This window comes from Oncorhynchus mykiss, chromosome 15, assembly GCF_013265735.2.
Source record: "Oncorhynchus mykiss isolate Arlee chromosome 15, USDA_OmykA_1.1, whole genome shotgun sequence".
Classification (NCBI taxonomy): domain Eukaryota; kingdom Metazoa; phylum Chordata; class Actinopteri; order Salmoniformes; family Salmonidae; genus Oncorhynchus; species Oncorhynchus mykiss.
In genome coordinates, this window is record NC_048579.1 from 63,737,559 (window position 1) to 63,755,017 (window position 17,459).

The window sequence follows — 17,459 nt, forward strand, 5'->3', positions numbered from 1 at the left end:
GCGTCCCCCTGAGAGAGACAGGTTTTACTAGGACACGGAGCTAAAATCTACAGTATCCCAGTCACAGACAGCAGAGTCTTAGCTAGTGTTAGTCGACACAGTGTTCACAATGCAACACAATAACAAAATCAAATGCAGATGACAACTTGTGATAGGGCCCATTGGTCTTTGCTGGAGCAGAAATTCCTCTCAGCTTGTGGAAGTAATTGAATCAAACAGAGTACTACTGTGAAACAGGACTAGCTGGAGTTCTACCATGTAAATGCAAGTAGTGATGGGAAAATGTCTTCAGATTCTGCCTGAACACGCTAATGACCAACTTAACCTTTAACTGAAGTGTCATTGATACAGGGATGCTAAATGTCTAGATCAGTGGTTCCCAAACTTTCCATAGTCCCGTACCCCTTCAAACATTCAACCTCCAGCTGTACCCCCTCTAGCACCAGGGTCAGCGCACTCTCAAATGTTGTTTTTTTGCCATCATTGTAAACCTTCCACACACACACCTACGATATATTTATTAAACATAAGAATGAGTGTGAGTTGTTGTCACAACCCGGCTCGTGGGAAGTGACAAAGAGCTCTTATAGGGCACAAATAATAACATAATAATAATAATCAATCATTTAGCTCTTTATTTAACCATATTACATATAAAACTTTATTTGTTCATCGGAAATTGTGAATAACTCACCACAGGTCAATGAGAAGGGTGTGCTGGAAAGGATGCACATAACTCTGCAATGTTGGGTTGTATTGGAGAGAGTCTCAGTCATAAATCATTTCCACACAGAGTCTGTGCCTGTATTTAGTTTTCATGCTAGTGAGGGCCAGGAATCCACTCTCACATAGGGACGTGGTTGCAAAGGGCATCAGTGTCTTAACAGCGCGATTTGGCTGTTGCAATTTCGATGAGGCTCTCTTGTTCAGATATCGGTAAGTGGACTGGAGGCAAGGCATGAAAGGGATAATGAATCCAGTTGTTTTTGTCATCCTTTTTGGGAAACTACCTGCTCACCCAACACACGCAGATGCTTCGCTATATCACATTTGACATTGTCTGTAAACTTGAGTTAATTTGCACACAAAAAAATCATACAATGATGGAAAGACCTGTCCTTGTTAATGCAGACAGAGAAGAGCTCCTACTTCTTAATCATAGCCTCAATTTACATCACCCAAATGTATAGCCCCATTTTGATTTGGCGTACGCCCAATGGCATTGTGTGTACCCCCATTTGGGAATACCTGGACTAGATTCTATGACTGACCTAAAAGAAACGGCAAGAAAAAGTCAAGTTCTTCACGTTTCAGAAATCTTTTTTTCCACCCACAGCAATCCTTGGTCTTAAACTTTTCTTGGCCTTAGGTTTCTCTTTAAACACATGAAAGGGCTTGGCTGTTGTAGTCTGAGACGAGGATGTGTTTGTGTGTGTGTACTGTATGAGAGAAAGAGAGAGAGAGAAAAAGGGAAAGAGAGAAAGGGAGGGACAAACGGCCATTTCCAGAACCTTGAAAATCTCCCCTTTACAGAACTTGACACAGCCTATCAAAACAAGACTACCACTTACACATAAATCCGCCATTTTATTTTACAGCGGCTGTTATTGTCGAAATCTGAGAAACAAATCTATGATTTACCTAGCCAATGACTCATCCGGGCTAAGGATGAAGCACTGGAGTCAGATAAGTCTTTTAAAAATGGCTTGGTATATGGGACTATTTTGTGGCCAAAGGACATAGTCATGAGGGGTGGTGATTGGGCGGTGGGGAAGGGGTGGAGGGATCTCAACTCCCCCAGAGTATGACTCTGGAATTTCTTTCTTTCTCAGAGATACCGTAGCTGTAGAAAGTTTAACATCGTGCCTTTAAGAGATCATTATAAAGCAGCAAAAACCTCCCACTCAGTTCTCATCATGATAATTACACTTTTCCCTTCTTACTATTTTCCCCAAGTGAAACCATCACTTTAGTCCTTCCTTTAAAGCTCTAACAATCATATAATTCCCCGGACAGTAGCGCTGCCCTCAACGATTTATATATGCTCTGGATCACTGGCAGGAGGTGCTGTTTTGATGCCACTATGACTCCATCTTGGCACTCCCCCACCATTGCAAAAAAATATTTTGGAAGGTATAGAAATGTATTTACTACTGTCTACATCTGTCTTTGCCATGTTTATTATATTACAGACACCTTAATGCATAATTTTAAATAATATTATATGAGCGGAAAAAAATGGAAAGATATATACTTATTTTTATCTTAAAATACAATTATTTGAAAGTACTAATGTTCCAATCCCTCCCATAAGTATTTTTTTTTTTTAAATACATGCAACTTTGTCCTTAAATGAAATATTGTACAATTCCATTCATTCCTATGGAGGACTGCTCGTCTGAGTAGTGCCAAAAAGGCTGACCGGTGGCTTCAAACCCTCTCCTTTGCCAAAAAATAGCGCCCACAATCCAGGGTTTATATATCATTGGTCACCCTGCAACTTTAAAAAGAAAATGGCAGAGTATTATTTTTCCCATTAACATGTGTTTTCTTCATTTTCTACACATAGGTACAAAACAATAGACGTCATTTTCAATTTGTAACCGCAGTTAACCTTTGGACAGAATTAGATTTGGCTGAGAGGCATAATGACATTCAATAGAACATGATGCGTTCCTTTTTCTTCCATCGGGTCAGGATACGCTCTACTAGAGGGAATTGAATATTAGCAGATGTTTTGGTTTGCTGCTTGTGGTATTTTTTCCAGAGAGTCAATCACCTCGGTTGTATCAATGACTAATACAATAAGAAATGCATCACAAAATATGTCCACACTCTACATTTGGTCCAATAAGCAATTCAGAATTCATTCAGCAGAAAGAGCAGGTCTGAATCTCGAATTCTGGCATGTTCTACTTTGAGTTGATTGAAGTTATTGAAGTTATTTTCATTGGTTCAACGCCAACAAGCAAATAAGCAACACTGAAGTCATTCAACAGAGAAGAACCTGTTTGATTCTGTCATCCGTCATCAAGTTCATTGAATCCATTTTCCCTTTTTTTCCCTTTACAAACCAGCCCCCATTGCTTTCTTCTTCATCGAATTGTACCGTTCCTGTCAGTAAGAAAGAAAATGTGTTTTCAGGGAGAATATTAATCTGAACATCCCAATGCTGCAACCACAAGCACTTTTACCTAGCGAGCAAACACCGACAGATAAACAGAACGTCAGATTGACGAGGGGAGGATGACAGAATGATGATCAGGGGAAGGGGGTCAACTCGGAATGAGCTACAAGTCTCAGCCAAGCCTTAGCCTTGCCTGTCAGTGCACAAATGCATTGAAATGATATGACGGCATCTGTTTGGGAGTTTTTCCACCACAAACCAGGTAAACAGATGGGGCTCTTTCTCTGTCTCTCTCTCTCTCTCTCTCACACACACACACACACACACACACACACACACACACACACACACACACACACACACACACACACACACACACACATTTCAATCTGGCGGTGCAGCTTGCGATCTGAAACAACAGACTCTTTCAAACGTCTCTCCCTTTCCTCTTTGTTTCTGTCTCTCCAAGGAGTTTTTATTTCGGGAGCCGACACCGCCTCGGGAGAGAGGAGAAACAGGTGTGCTTTTCTCCATTATGTCAATGAAGTTATTTTCCACCGATCATCACCGTACCGTAGCTGTCACCTCACCACCAGGAATGATGGAGAGACATAGGGTGCAGTGTGTGTGTGTGTGTGTGTGTGTGTGTGTGGGTGTGTGGGTGTGGGCGTGGGTGTGCGCGTATGTGTGCGTGTGTGGTTCTACAGTAGGTGATTGTTTGTGTAATAGTGCTGATCAATTGTCCAGCTGTATACCCTGCAGACTTGGCGACAATGTTCCAAACTCGAGTTACCCCAATCGATACCTATATCAAAAACAACGGATTGACTTGTAAGCCAATCGAATTAGGTTTTCATGTAACAAAATGTCTGTAGAGTGAAGAAATGATCAGTCTACAAAAATGTTGCAACTGCTCCCGCCACATACTGATGAAACTATAACACCAACATAGCTGTAGTAGTTGTAGTAGTAGTATTGGTAGTAGTAGTAGTAGTAGTAGTACTAGTATTGGTAGTAGTGGTAGTAATAGTAGTCATAGTAGTAGTAGTATTGGTAGTAGCAGTAGTAGTAGTAGTGGTAGTAATAGTAGTAGTATTGGTAGTAGTAGTAGTGGTAGTAGAAGTAGTAGTAGTAGTAGTAGTGGTGGTGGTAGTAGTAGTAGTGGTGGTAGTCGTAGTAGTATGCGTGGTAGTAGTAGTAGTAGTGGTAGGATGGAAAGTAGTAGTAGTAGTAGTAGTAGTAGTAGTAGCAGTAGTAGCTGTAGTAGTAGTTAGAGTAGTTGTAGCAGTAGTAATAGTATTGGTAGTAGAAGTAGTATTGGTAATAGTGTTGAAAGTAGTAGTAGTAGTAGCAGTAGTAGTAGTAGTATTTCAAGTAGTAGTTGTAGTAGTAGTAGTAGCAGTAGTAGTGAGAGGAGTAGCAGCAGCAGTAGTGAGAGTAGTAGTGTTAGTAGTAGTTGTAGTAGTAGTGAGAGTAGGTGTAGTAGTAGTAGTAGTAGTATTGGTAGTAGTAGTAGTATTGGTAGTAGTATAAGTAGTAAAAGTAGTAGTGAGAGTAGTAGTAGCAGCAGTAGTTAAAGTAGTAGTAGTAGTAGTAGTAGTAGTAGTAGTTGTAGTAGTAGTAGTAGTAGTAGTAGTAGTATTGGTAGTAGTAGTAGCAGTAGTAGTGAGAGTAGTAGTAGCAGCAGTAGTGAAAGTAGTAGTAGCAGTTGTAGTAGTGAGAGTAGTTGTAGCAGTAGAAATAGTATTGGTAGTAGTAGTAGTGAGAGTAGTAGTAGCAGTTGCAATAGCAGTAATAGTGAGAGTAGTATTAGTAGCAGTAGTAGTACTAGTGAGAATAGTAGTGGTGGAGGTAGTAGTAGTAGTAGTAGTAGTAGTAGTGAGAGTAGTAATAGTAGTAGTAGTGAGAGTAGTAGTAGTAGCAGTAGTAGTGTAACAGATGTGAAACGGCTAGTTTAGTTAGCGTGGGCGCTAAATAGCGTTTCAATCAGTGACGTCACTTGCTCTGAGACCTTGAAGTAGTAGTTCCCCCTTGCTCTGCAAGGGCCGCGGCTTTTGTGGCGCGATGGGTAACGATGCTTCGAGGGTGACTGTTGATGTGTGCAGAAGGTCCCTAGTTCGCGCCCGGGTATGGGCGAGGGGACGGTCTAAATTTGTACTGTTACATTGATGCTGTTGACCCGGATTACTGGTTGCTGCGGAAAAAGGAGGAAGGTCAAAAGGGGGGTGAGTGTAACAGATGTGAAACGGCTAGCTTAGTTAGCGTGGGCGCTAGATAGCGTTTCAATCAGTGACGTCACTTGCTCTGAGACCTTGAAATAGTAGTTCCCCTTGCTCTGCAAGGGCCGCGGCTTTTGTGGAGCGATGGGTAACGATGCTTCGAGGGTGACTGTTGATGTGTGCAGAAGGTCCCTGGTTCGCGCCCGGGTATGGGCGAGGGGACGGTTTAAATTTGTACTGTTACATTGATGCTGTTGACCCGGATTACTGGTTGCTGCGGAAAAAGGAGGAAGGTCAAAAGGGGTGTAACGGATGTGAAACGGCTAGCTTAGTTAGCGTGGGCGCTAAATAGCGTTTCAATCAGTGACGTCACTTGCTCTGAGACCTTGAAGTAGTAGTTCCCCTTGCTCTGCAAGGGCTGCGGCTTTTGTGGAGCGATGGGTAACGATGCTTCGAGGGTGACTGTTGATGTGTGCAGAAGGTCCCTGGTTCGCGCCCGGGTATGGGCGAGGGGACGGTTTAAAATTATACTGTTACATTGATGCTGTTGACCCGGATTACTGGTTGCTGCGGAAAAAGGAGGAAGGTCAAAAGGGGGGTGAGTGTAACGGATGTGAAACGGCTAGCTTAGTTAGCGTGGGCGCTAAATAGCGTTTCAATCAGTGACGTCACTTGCTCTGAGACCTTGAAGTAGTAGTTCCCCTTGCTCTGCAAGGGCCGCGGCTTTTGTGGCGCGATGGGTAACGATGCTTCGAGGGTGACTGTTGATGTGTGCAGAAGGTCCCTAGTTCGCGCCCGGGTATGGGCGAGGGGACGGTCTAAATTTGTACTGTTACATTGATGCTGTTGACCCGGATTACTGGTTGCTGCGGAAAAAGGAGGAAGGTCAAAAGGGGTGTAACGGATGTGAAACGGCTAGCTTAGTTAGCGTGGGCGCTAAATAGCGTTTCAATCAGTGACGTCACTTGCTCTGAGACCTTGAAGTAGTAGTTCCCCTTGCTCTGCAAGGGCCGCGGCTTTTGTGGAGCGATGGGTAACGATGCTTCGAGGGTGACTGTTGATGTGTGCAGAAGGTCCCTGGTTCGCGCCCGGGTATGGGCGAGGGGACGGTTTAAAATTATACTGTTACATTGATGCTGTTGACCCGGATTACTGGTTGCTGCGGAAAAAGGAGGAAGGTCAAAAGGGGGGTGAGTGTAACGGATGTGAAACGGCTAGCTTAGTTAGCGTGGGCGCTAAATAGCGTTTCAATCAGTGACGTCACTTGCTCTGAGACCTTGAAGTAGTAGTTCCCCTTGCTCTGCAAGGGCCGCGGCTTTTGTGGCGCGATGGGTAACGATGCTTCGAGGGTGACTGTTGATGTGTGCAGAAGGTCCCTAGTTCGCGCCCGGGTATGGGCGAGGGGACGGTCTAAATTTGTACTGTTACATTGATGCTGTTGACCCGGATTACTGGTTGCTGCGGAAAAAGAGGAGGAAGGTCAAAAGGGGGGGGGTGAGTGTAACGGATGTGAAACGGCTAGCTTAGTTAGCGTGGGCGCTAAATAGCGTTTCAATCAGTGACGTCACTTGCTCTGAGACCTTGAAGTAGTAGTTCCCCTTGCTCTGGACGGTTTAAATTTGTACTGTTACAGTAGTACTAGTGAGAATAGTAGTGGTGGAGGTAGTAGTATTAGTAGTAGTGTAGGTGGTAGTAGTAGTAGTAGTGAGAATAGTAGTAGTAGCAGTAGTAGTACTAGTGAGAGTAGTAATAGTGGAGGTGGTAGTAGTAGTAGTAGTAGTAGTAGTAGTAGTGGTAGTGTTACGCCCCTGAAAAGGGGGAGAAATAATCACGAGAGTGATACGGTATTGTTTCCTCAATGAGAACTTTTAGTGCAATGAGAAAAGACTGCGATTTCCCCGGGAACTTGGGTGGAGACCAGAGCAATCGATCTTAGGCTCATAGATTAAGAGCATTTAGTAGATCACAGATTCAAATGTTTACCCTTCCATTAGGCACCACAAAATAAAATAATCAATATAACGTTTACACAGTCCTCTCACAATTCGTACCCTTTGAACGCTTGACGGATTTGAACTTTTTATCACAATTATATGAATGTTATCAATCTCTATCAACTAATACTGAATGCATGATCTTTTTAACCTTAGATGTTTTAAGATCCTCACATACTATGAACTTACTAATACTTTTTAATGTATAACAGGCTATGAGTATTTCCTTTAACCTGTCACAGTAGCAGGAGTGAGAGTAGTAGGAGTGAGAGTAGTAGTAATAGTAGTAGTAGTGGTAGTATTGAAAGTAGTAGTTGTAGTAGCAGTAGTAGTTGTAGTAGCAGTAGTAGCTGTAGTAGTAGTAGTAGTAGTAGTAGTAGTGAGAGTAGTAGTAGCAGTTGCAGTAGAAGTAGTAGTGAGAGCAGTAGTAGTAGCAGTAGCAGTACTAGTTAGAATAGTAGTGGTGGAGGTAGTAGTAGTAGTGGAGGTGGTAGTAGTAGTAGTAGTAGTAGTAGTAGTAGTAGTAGTAGGAGTGAGAATAGTAGTAGTAGTAGTAGTAGTGGTAGTATTGAAAGTAGTAGTAGTAGCAGGAGTAGTACTAGTGAGAATAGTAGTGGTGGAGGTAGTAGTAGTAGTGGAGGTGGTAGTAGTAGTAGTAGTAGTAGTAGTAGTAGCTGTAGTAGTAGTAGTAGTAGTAGTAGTGTGAGTAGTAGCAGTAGTAGTACTAGTGAGAATAGTAGTGGTGGAGGTAGTAGTAGTAGTGGAGGTGGTAGTAGTAGTAGTAGTAGTAGTAGTAGTAGTAGTAGTAGTAGTAGGAGTGAGAATAGTAGTAATAATAGTAGTAGTAGTAGTAGTGGTAGTATTGAAAGTAGTAGTAGTAGCAGGAGTAGCTGTAGTAGTGAGGGTAGTAGTAGTAGTAGCAGTAGTAGTGAGGGTAGTAGCAGTAGTAGTTGTAGTAGTAGTAGTAGTGGTAGTATTGGTTGTTGTAGTAGTAGTAGTAGAGGTAGTATTGGTTGTAGTAGTAGTGGTCATATTGAAAGTAGTGGTAGTAGTAGTAGCAGTAGTAGTGAGGGTAGTATTATTAGTAGTATTGGTAATATTGGTAGTAGAAGTAGTAGTAGTGATAGTATTGGAAGTAGTTGTAGGTGTAGTAGTAGTAGTGGTAGTGGTTGTAGTAATAGTCAGAGTAGTAGGTGTAGTGGTAGTAGTAGTAGTCAGAGTAGTAGTAGTGAGAATAGTAGTAGTAGCAGTACAGTAGTTACAGCAATCACTTTAGTAGTCACTGACCTCTAACTTTAATTATCAGTCTGACATGTCCAGGCATGTTTATCCTCCTCCTCTCATCTGTCTTGTCTGAAATCCTTCACTTTAGTCCAGGGCGCTCAGTGGTGCAGAACATTCATCTACATTGATCAAGGCGACTCTCCAGCCCATCTCACCATCTTTAATGAACTTACCCGTAGCTTAATGCGGCTGAACATACCCTCGCCACCCACAAACAGATGAACCAGTCTCCCATGCAGCAACTCCACTCTCCAGCCTCTCTGATTCATTTAACCACAGCTTAATTCAAATAAATACTTGGCTGGAGATTCGGAGAGTTTTAAGCATTAGGTCCAAATATTAAGCCGGTCATTAAGCCACGCCGTGATTGGGCGACGGGCCCTGTGTCTAATTTGTTACTCAGAGGATCTCCTGACCCTCATGGAGGGAATGGTTGATGGGGTTCCTCCTCCAACCCTCTGCCATTGTGTGTTTCCATCAGACCCCCGTGATCTCTGAAATAGAGGTAAGTGACACGCTGGCAGTGGTGGAAAAAGTGCTCAAAAAGTTAAAGATAGTATTGGTAGTAGAAAATGACTTAAGCAAAAGTTAATGTCACACAGTAAAATACTACTTGAGTAAAAGTCTAGAAGTATTTGTTTTTAATTATAATTAGTATCAAAAGTCAAAGTATAAATCATTTCAAATTGTGTATATTACCTGTAAGCAAACCAGGCAGCACAAATTTCTTACTGTAAATTGTTTACGTATAGCAAGTGGCACACTCCAACACCCAGACATCATTAGTGAGTCCGCCAGATCTGAGGCAGTAGGGATGACCAGGGATGTTCTCTTGATGAATGTGTGAATTGGGCCATTTTCCTGTCCTGCTAAGAATTCAAAATATAATGAGTACTTTTGGGTCTCAGGGAAAACGTATGGGGTAAAAAGTACATTATTTTCTTTAGAAACGAAGTGGAGTAAAAGTAAAAGTTGTAAAAAATACAAAAAAGTAGGTTTACTTTTAGGTAGGTACACAGGTATAAGTAGTAGGGGGGAGAGGGCTTTTACTTGATAAGGACATGGGGAGAAGAGGAAAGTGTCACACCCTGATCTGTTTCACTTATCTTTGTGCTTGTCTCCACCCTCCTCCAGGTGATGCCCATCTTCCACATTATCCACTGTGTATTTACACCTGTGTTCTCTGTTTGTCTGTTGCCAGTTTGTTTCGTTTGTAGAACCTACCAGCGTTTGTTTCCCTGCTCCTTTCTGTTTCTTGCTCCTGTTTTCTAATCCTTCCCGGTTTTGACCGTTCTGCCTGCCCTGACCCTGAGACTGTCTACTGTTCTGGGCCCTTTACACCCTTTCTGGATGATTGACCCCTGCCTGCCTTGACCTGACGTTTGCCTTCCCCTGTGGCTGTAATAAACTCTTGTTACTTCTACACTGTTTGCATCTGGGTCTTACCTAAACGTGACAGAAAGTGGGAGAGGAGGAGAGGAGGAGAGACTGGTAGCGTCAGACTCTTTCTTGGCCCCATTTGCTTTGCCAATCAATTCCGTCACGTGGCACAGAGGTGAAATTGCATGTGTGAGCGAGAGGTTGTCTGGTGCACCAAGGATCAAGCACACTAAGGGTAGAACTACATTTCATCTCAGCTTTGGTTGGATGCTGCAGAGCCAACTATCCATTATTACTGTATGGCTCCGTTACCAAGGTAACATCAGTACATTAAATGTGTACGTTTTGATCATTTAGCTGCTGCTTTTATCCAGAGCGACTTACATTCAGTGTATTAAACTAAGGTAGCCAAGACAACCACATATCACAGTCATTGAAAGTAAACCTTTCCTCAAAAAAGCAGCTGTCAACTAAATGAGTGCTGGTGAGAAATAACATGTACAGCAGTAAGGTGTTAGTCTACTCCTGCTCTACCAGCCTGAGGGCAAAACTCCACGTGAGGGGCAGCCGAGACAAAATGGCACTCTGATAAAGTGCTCTATCCCCGTCCCTCGCAGGCATCCGTCTTGAGCCGATAACACGGCACCCCATTACTAACCCAAACGTGATTACAATGTATCTCTATCGCTCCCTGGGCCATGGCAGCGTCCATTCACTCTAGTTATGTAGATGTCATATCTCTTTACATGTTGTGCAGCCCCTACATTCGTTATCCTTGGCACATTGCAATTAGCTCTGTCGGCCCAGCGCCATATTGATGACAGACGCACAGATTGGAAAGGTTATTGTTTTTTTCAACCTGCCCGCCACACACACAGGGTTAAGACACACTCAAATATCCAACTGTACATACACACTCATGCACGTACACACACACACACACACACACACACACGCACACACACACACACAAACGCACACACACACACATCTGTCATTGACACGGGCAGTGGGCGTGTTGGATGATGGGTCTCTATTTCTCCCTCTGTCTTCCTCCATCCATTAGTCTCTTCTCAATTTCTCACAGTCCCTCTCTCTCTCTCTCTCTCTCTCTCTCACTCTTTCTCTCACCGTCTCTCTCTGTCCCTCTCCCCATCTCTCCTCATCTCTCTCCTCAAACTTTCACCATCACTCTCTCTCTCTCACTATCTCTCTCTCTCCCCCATCTCTCTCACTTTTTCTCTCACCGTCTCTCTCTGTCCCTCTCCCCATCTTTCCTCATCTCTCTCTTCTCAATCTTTCACCCTCACTCCCTCTATCTTGCTCTCTTCTCAATGTCTTACCATCTGTCTCTATCCCTCTCACCCGCACCTTCTCTCTCTCTCTCTCTCTCTCTCTCTCTCTCTCTCTCTCTCTCTCTCTCTCCCTATCCCTATCCCTCTCTCTCTCACCCTCGCCATCACTCACTCAGCCTTAACAAGTTGGTGTAGCACTCAGCCTTTGGCTCTAATGGAAAGAAAATACACTTTTATAACTGTGGTAAATTGATTGGGTGCGTGAAAGAGTGAGATCTACACGGCTCCTTCTTCATTACCACCTAATTAGAAGACTCTAGAACCTGGGCCGTCACCGGGCAGACCAACTGCTGGGCCTGTTCCATTTTAAAATGATACTAAACAGCGAATTGAAAATACAAGTTATATCAGAGCCTCACATCAGCAAGAGGCTGGCAACAGGGAGCATAACCAATCAGCTACAGTTCATCCGCAGATAGCTACCGCCCTAGATTCCCAGACAGAATATTACTCATCTAGCAACCTGAAAAAATATATTTAAGACTCAAATGATATGGATTTTTGCTTGATTTCTTTAGGGAGTGAAAGGAGGGAAATGGATGTATGAAATAGGTGTGAGAAAAGGCTGCAAGTCTTTTTTTAAGGGGCCAAAATTCTTCAACTGACATAATGATGACGGCTCTAGTCTCTTACCCTATGAGGTCCAGAGTCTGCTGGTTTTCTGTTCAATCTGATAATTAATTCCACCGCCTGGTGTCCCTAGTCTAAGTCAGTCCCTGATTAGAGGGGAACAATGAAAAAATGCAGTGGAATTGGCTTCGGGGTCCAGAGTTTAGTTTTGAGGGGCTCCAGACCATGGACTGCACTGGCCTACTTTCCTTGATAGCACTGCAATGTGGAGTTTGCTGAAAGATGATGGAGAGTGGGTATGATACTAATGCTCTCTCTGTCTCACCATTCGCTCTCTCTTCCTCTCTCCATATGTTCATCATTCCTTCTTTCCATCCTCTGTCACTCTCTCTTACTATCCATCTTCCTGTTACTTTCTAAATCCTCTCCCATCCTTCTCTCTCTCTCTCTCTCTCTCTCTCTCTCTCTCTCTCTCTCTCTCTCTTTCTCTCTCTCTCTCTCCCTCTGTCTTACTATCTGTCTTTCTGTAACTTTCTCCCTCACCCCCACTTCTCCCTATCCCTCTCTCCCTCCACCCTTTGCTCAAGGTGTGCAGATGAGTTTGTGTCATGGCGTCTGGGGTGTTAAACCATTCACGTAGCAGCGCCATCATTCAGGGCTCAAGTGCCATTGATTTTCACTGCCCAAAATGGCCTCCTTTTATCCCTCTCACACTCCAGTGGAGCGAAAAGGAGAGAGAGGGAAAGAAAGAACAAAAGAAAGAACAAAAGAAAGAAAAAGAAGAGTGAACAAGGGAGGGAAAGCGAGAGAGGGAAGACGAGAGGGAAAGATAGTGGGAAAGAGGGCAGAAGGTAAGAAAGAGATAGTGAAGGAGAACATGTGAGCCAGAGAGAGAAGGGAAAATAAGAGAGAGAGAGAGAGAGAGAGAGAAGGGAAGAAAGAAAAGGCAAAGGAAGACAGACAGGAAGACAGACAGAGAGAGGGGTTTAAGGTTTTATTTAGTTGCACAAAAGAAAACAAGTGAAAGAGAAAACAGTGGAAACATAAAAACAGTTAAAACAATGTGCAGCTTGAAAATGTAACCATCTATTGTTTTGCAAAATATCAACACAATGTCAAATACAGGTAGCCTAGTCAAATTAACATCCAATCACATTAACCGTTACTCTCTCACTGGAATTCCACTAACGGTCTGTATGTAGCGAAACGTAGCTGATGCTCATTCCATTACCCGGGATAGCACCGAACAACAGACAGGGACGTTGGACCATCGAAGAGGCGCAAATATGATGAGAACTACATTGATTTGGGGTTCACTTATATAAGGAGTAGTGCCTTTCCTCAGCTACAGTGTATTATATGTGGAAAAGTACTATCTCACAACTCGATGAAACCTTCACTCTTGCGCAGACATTTAGAAACAAAACATGCCAATTAAAAAATAAGCCACAGGGGTTTTTTGAGCGAGAATTAAAACGACTTTCGAGTAGTAAGACATGTATTAAAGCAACAGAAACCATTAATAAGAAGGTGCTAAAAGTGTCTTATATGGTGAGCTACCTAGTGGCTCGGATAGGCAAGCCCCATACTATTGTGGAGGAACTCATTCTGCCTGCTGCCGCAGATATGGCTGGGACAATGCTGGGGGGAAAACTATACAGACAACGTCTTCCTCAAACAACACTGTTTCACGACACATCAGTGACATGGCAGGAGATGTTTTGAAACAATTACTGCTTTGCATACAAGACAGGGAATTCTATATGTTACATCTGGATGAGTCAACAGACGTGGAGGGCCTGGCACAGCTCCTGGTATATGTCCTTTATGTTTATGAGGGGTCAATTAAGAAAGACATCCTCTTCTGCAATCCACTGGAAACCAGGACAACAGGAGAGGATATTTTTAAAGTCCTGGACAGCTTTGTGACACCAAATGGACTTGGTCAAGATGGTCAAGATGTGTTGGTATCTGTATTGATGGAGCCATGACAGGGAGACATAGTGGAGTGGTAACACACGTGCAAGTAGTTGCTCCCAACGCCACTTGGGTCCACTGCAGCATCAACCTAGAGGCTCTTGCTACCAAAGGAATGCTTGACAGCTTGAAAGACATTTTGGACACTACAGTGAAATTACACTACAGTGAAATTGGTTACATTTGTTAAAGCAAGGCCCCTGTGTATTTTCTGCACTATGCAATGATATGGGCAGTGACCATGTAAGGCTTTTACAACATACAGAAGTGCGCTGATTATCAAGGGGCAAAGTTTTCTTAAAGTTTTCTTTACTGACCATCATTTTCACTTGTGTGACCGCTTGCATGATGACGAGTTTCTCACACGACTGGCCTATCTGGGTGATGTTTTTTCTCACCTGAATGATCTGAATCTAGGATTACAGGGACTCTGCAACTATATTCAATGTGCGGGACAAAATTGAGTCTATGATTAAGAAGTTGGAGCTCTTCTCTGTCTGCATTAACAAGGACAGGTCTTTCCATCATTTTATGATTTTTTGTGTGCAAATTAACTCAAGTTTACAGACAATGTCAAATGTGATATAACGCAATTACGTATGTACTTTTCCAAATTCGTTGATAAAAACAACTGGATTCGTTATCCCTTTCATGCCCTGGCTCCAGTCCATTTACCGATATCGGAACAAGAGAGGCTCATCGAAATTTCAACAAGCTGTTTTCTGTGAAAATGTCATTTAATCAGAAGCCACTGGCAGATTTGTGGATGGGCTGCACTCAGAGTATCCTGTCTTGGCAAATCGCGCTGTTAAGACACTGATGCCCTTTGCAACCACGTCCCTATGTGAGAGTGGATTCCTGGCCCTCACTAGCATGAAAACTAAATACAGGCACAGACTCTGTGTGGAAATGATTTATGACTGAGACTCTCTCCAATACAACCCAACATTGCAGAGTTATGTGCATCCTTTCCAGCACACCCTTCTCATTGACCTGTGGTGAGTTATTCACAATTTCCGATGAACAAATAAAGTTTTATATGTAATATGGTTAAATAAAGAGCTAAATGATTGATTATTATTATTATGTTATTATTTGTGCCCTATAAGAGCTCTTTGTCACTTCCCACGAGCCGGGTTGTGACAACAACTCACACTCATTCTTATGTTTAATAAATATATCGTAGGTGTGTGTGTGGAAGGTTTACAATGATGGCAAAAAAACAACATTTGAGAGTGCGCTGACCCTGGTGCTAGAGGGGGTACAGCTGGAGGTTGAATGTTTGAAGGGGTACGGCACTATGGGAAGCTTGGGAACCACTGTGATAGAGAATTGACTACCCAAGGTGCTACCATGGGGAGGGTGAAGGTTATCACAGTGACTTGTGTTGTATGCATGGGATTTGGGAATTGACCTGGAAGAAGTCATTGAAGGGTTTAGGTAGGTTGTCTGGGAGGTATGTAATATTTGTAGATGAAGGTGCATACGTGGAATATATTAATGTTGTAGATTGACAACATATTGAGTTTCTTAAACAGCTGTAAAGATTTATTCCACAAGTTGTAAAAGAACCATATCTGTGGAGAGGTTTTTAGGAAAACCATATGGGTGCTCATACTGTATAGAACACAGTGTTGGTTTAAATGTTTCAACTTTCTTTTATGCAACAATTTTCTAGGATTTTAGAAAAACATGGTTGTACAGACACTTGACGATAATTAGTAAAAGATATTGGATTCCAAGATTAATAGATTGGCATGACTTTGGCCATTTTCTAATCTTTAGGAACAATACCAGTTAGCATTTTTTTTGGTGAAGATTAACATTAGTGGCTCAATACTGTAGGAAGACACTGATTTTCACCAAAGCGGAACCTCCTCATGACCTGCTGCTGATAGCTATAAGTTACCAATTACCTCCATCACCTCCATTACATCAGGTGGATCAAACTGAAGCAGTGAAAGAAAATGTCCCTTAATGTCATCACAGGGATTTCAAGCAATTTTCCCGATTTTCTTTGACAGAGAGGAGGAAAGGGTGAAGACAAAAAAGAATAGGGCAAGGAGAAATAGAGAGGATGACAGAGAGGGAGAGGGAGAGAGAGACAATTACCAGGAGAGCTAAAACAGACAGCCAGAGAGAGAGAGATAGAGAGGGAGAGAGAGAGAGAGACAATTACCAGGAGAGCTAAAATAGACAGCCAGAGAGAGAGAGAATTACCAGGAGAGCTAAGATAGACAGCCAGAGAGAGAGAGAGAGAGAGAGATAGAGAGAGAGAGAGGGAGAGAGGGAGAGACAATTACCAGGAGAGCTAAAATAGACAGCCAGAGAGAGAGAGAGAATTACCAGGAGAGCTAAGATAGACAGCCAGAGAGAGAGAGAGAGAGAGAGATAGAGAGAGAGAGAGGGAGAGAGGGAGAGACAATTACCAGGAGAGCTAAAATAGACAGCCAGAGAGAGAGAGAGAATTACCAGGAGAGCTAAGATAGACAGCCAGAGAGAGAGAGAGAGAGAGGGAGAGAGAGAGAGAGCAGGAGGGAGGGAGGGAGGGAGGGAGGGAGGGAGGGAGGGAGGGAGGGAGGGAGGGAGGGAGGGAGGGAGGGAGGGGCGATATAATTCTGGCTGGGTCAGGAGTCATTCAGGCAGGGTTTAGTGGTGATCTATAGTGAGGTGGCGGGTGCTTTGCACTCCAAAGCTTTATTCATTCCCTTAATCTAGCTCACCTCGCCGAGACATGCTTAAGGTAATGGCACAGCCACCGTCGAGTGATAGAAGGGAGTGAGAAGTAGGGGGGAGAGGGAGGAGAGAGAGGGGTAGAGGGAGGAAGGAGGGAGGGGATGGAGGGGGGACGAAGGATTAAGGGTGAGAGAGAAGGAGAGATGAGACGCTGAGAGGGAAAGTGAAGCAGGGCTCTGGAGACGTAGAGAGAGAGAGAGAGAGAAAGAGAGAGAGAGAGAGAGAGAGAGTAAGAGGGGCTGGAGGGCCCCATTCTCTGTCTGATTTCCACTAGAAGTGATGTATATTTGCATTCTTTATTTGGGATCATTCCTCCGTCTGAACAGGTCTGTTATCCTGTCCTCTCTCTTTCGTTCTCTCCCTCTGGCTGTCTATTTTAGCTCTCCTGGTAATTGTCTCTCTCTCTCTCTCTCTCTCTGGCTGTCTATTTTAGCTCTCCTGGTAATTGTCTCTCTCTCTCTTTCTCACCTCCACTTCATTTGGCCTCTTTTTTTTCTTATTTTTTCTTTCTCCAGAAGGAGAGAAAGAGAGAAAAGGAGAGAGAGAATATTCTGGATGAGCCCAGAGCCGGTGAACGGCTGCCAAGACACCGCCTGTAGTGTGAGTTCTTGTTTGGAGTGGCATATCATTTTGCTGGAGAGAGGAGAGGAGAGGAGTAGCAGAATAATGTTTGTCAGCCGTCTGTCCTTGTGCACGGCATCTGCGAATGCAGAAACAAGCCATTTGAATCGATCTGCTTTCAAAATGCTCTGCGTCTGCGTTACAGCCATCCATATACTGACAGAGAGAGATGGGTTGTTTGTGTAGAATGTGTGTG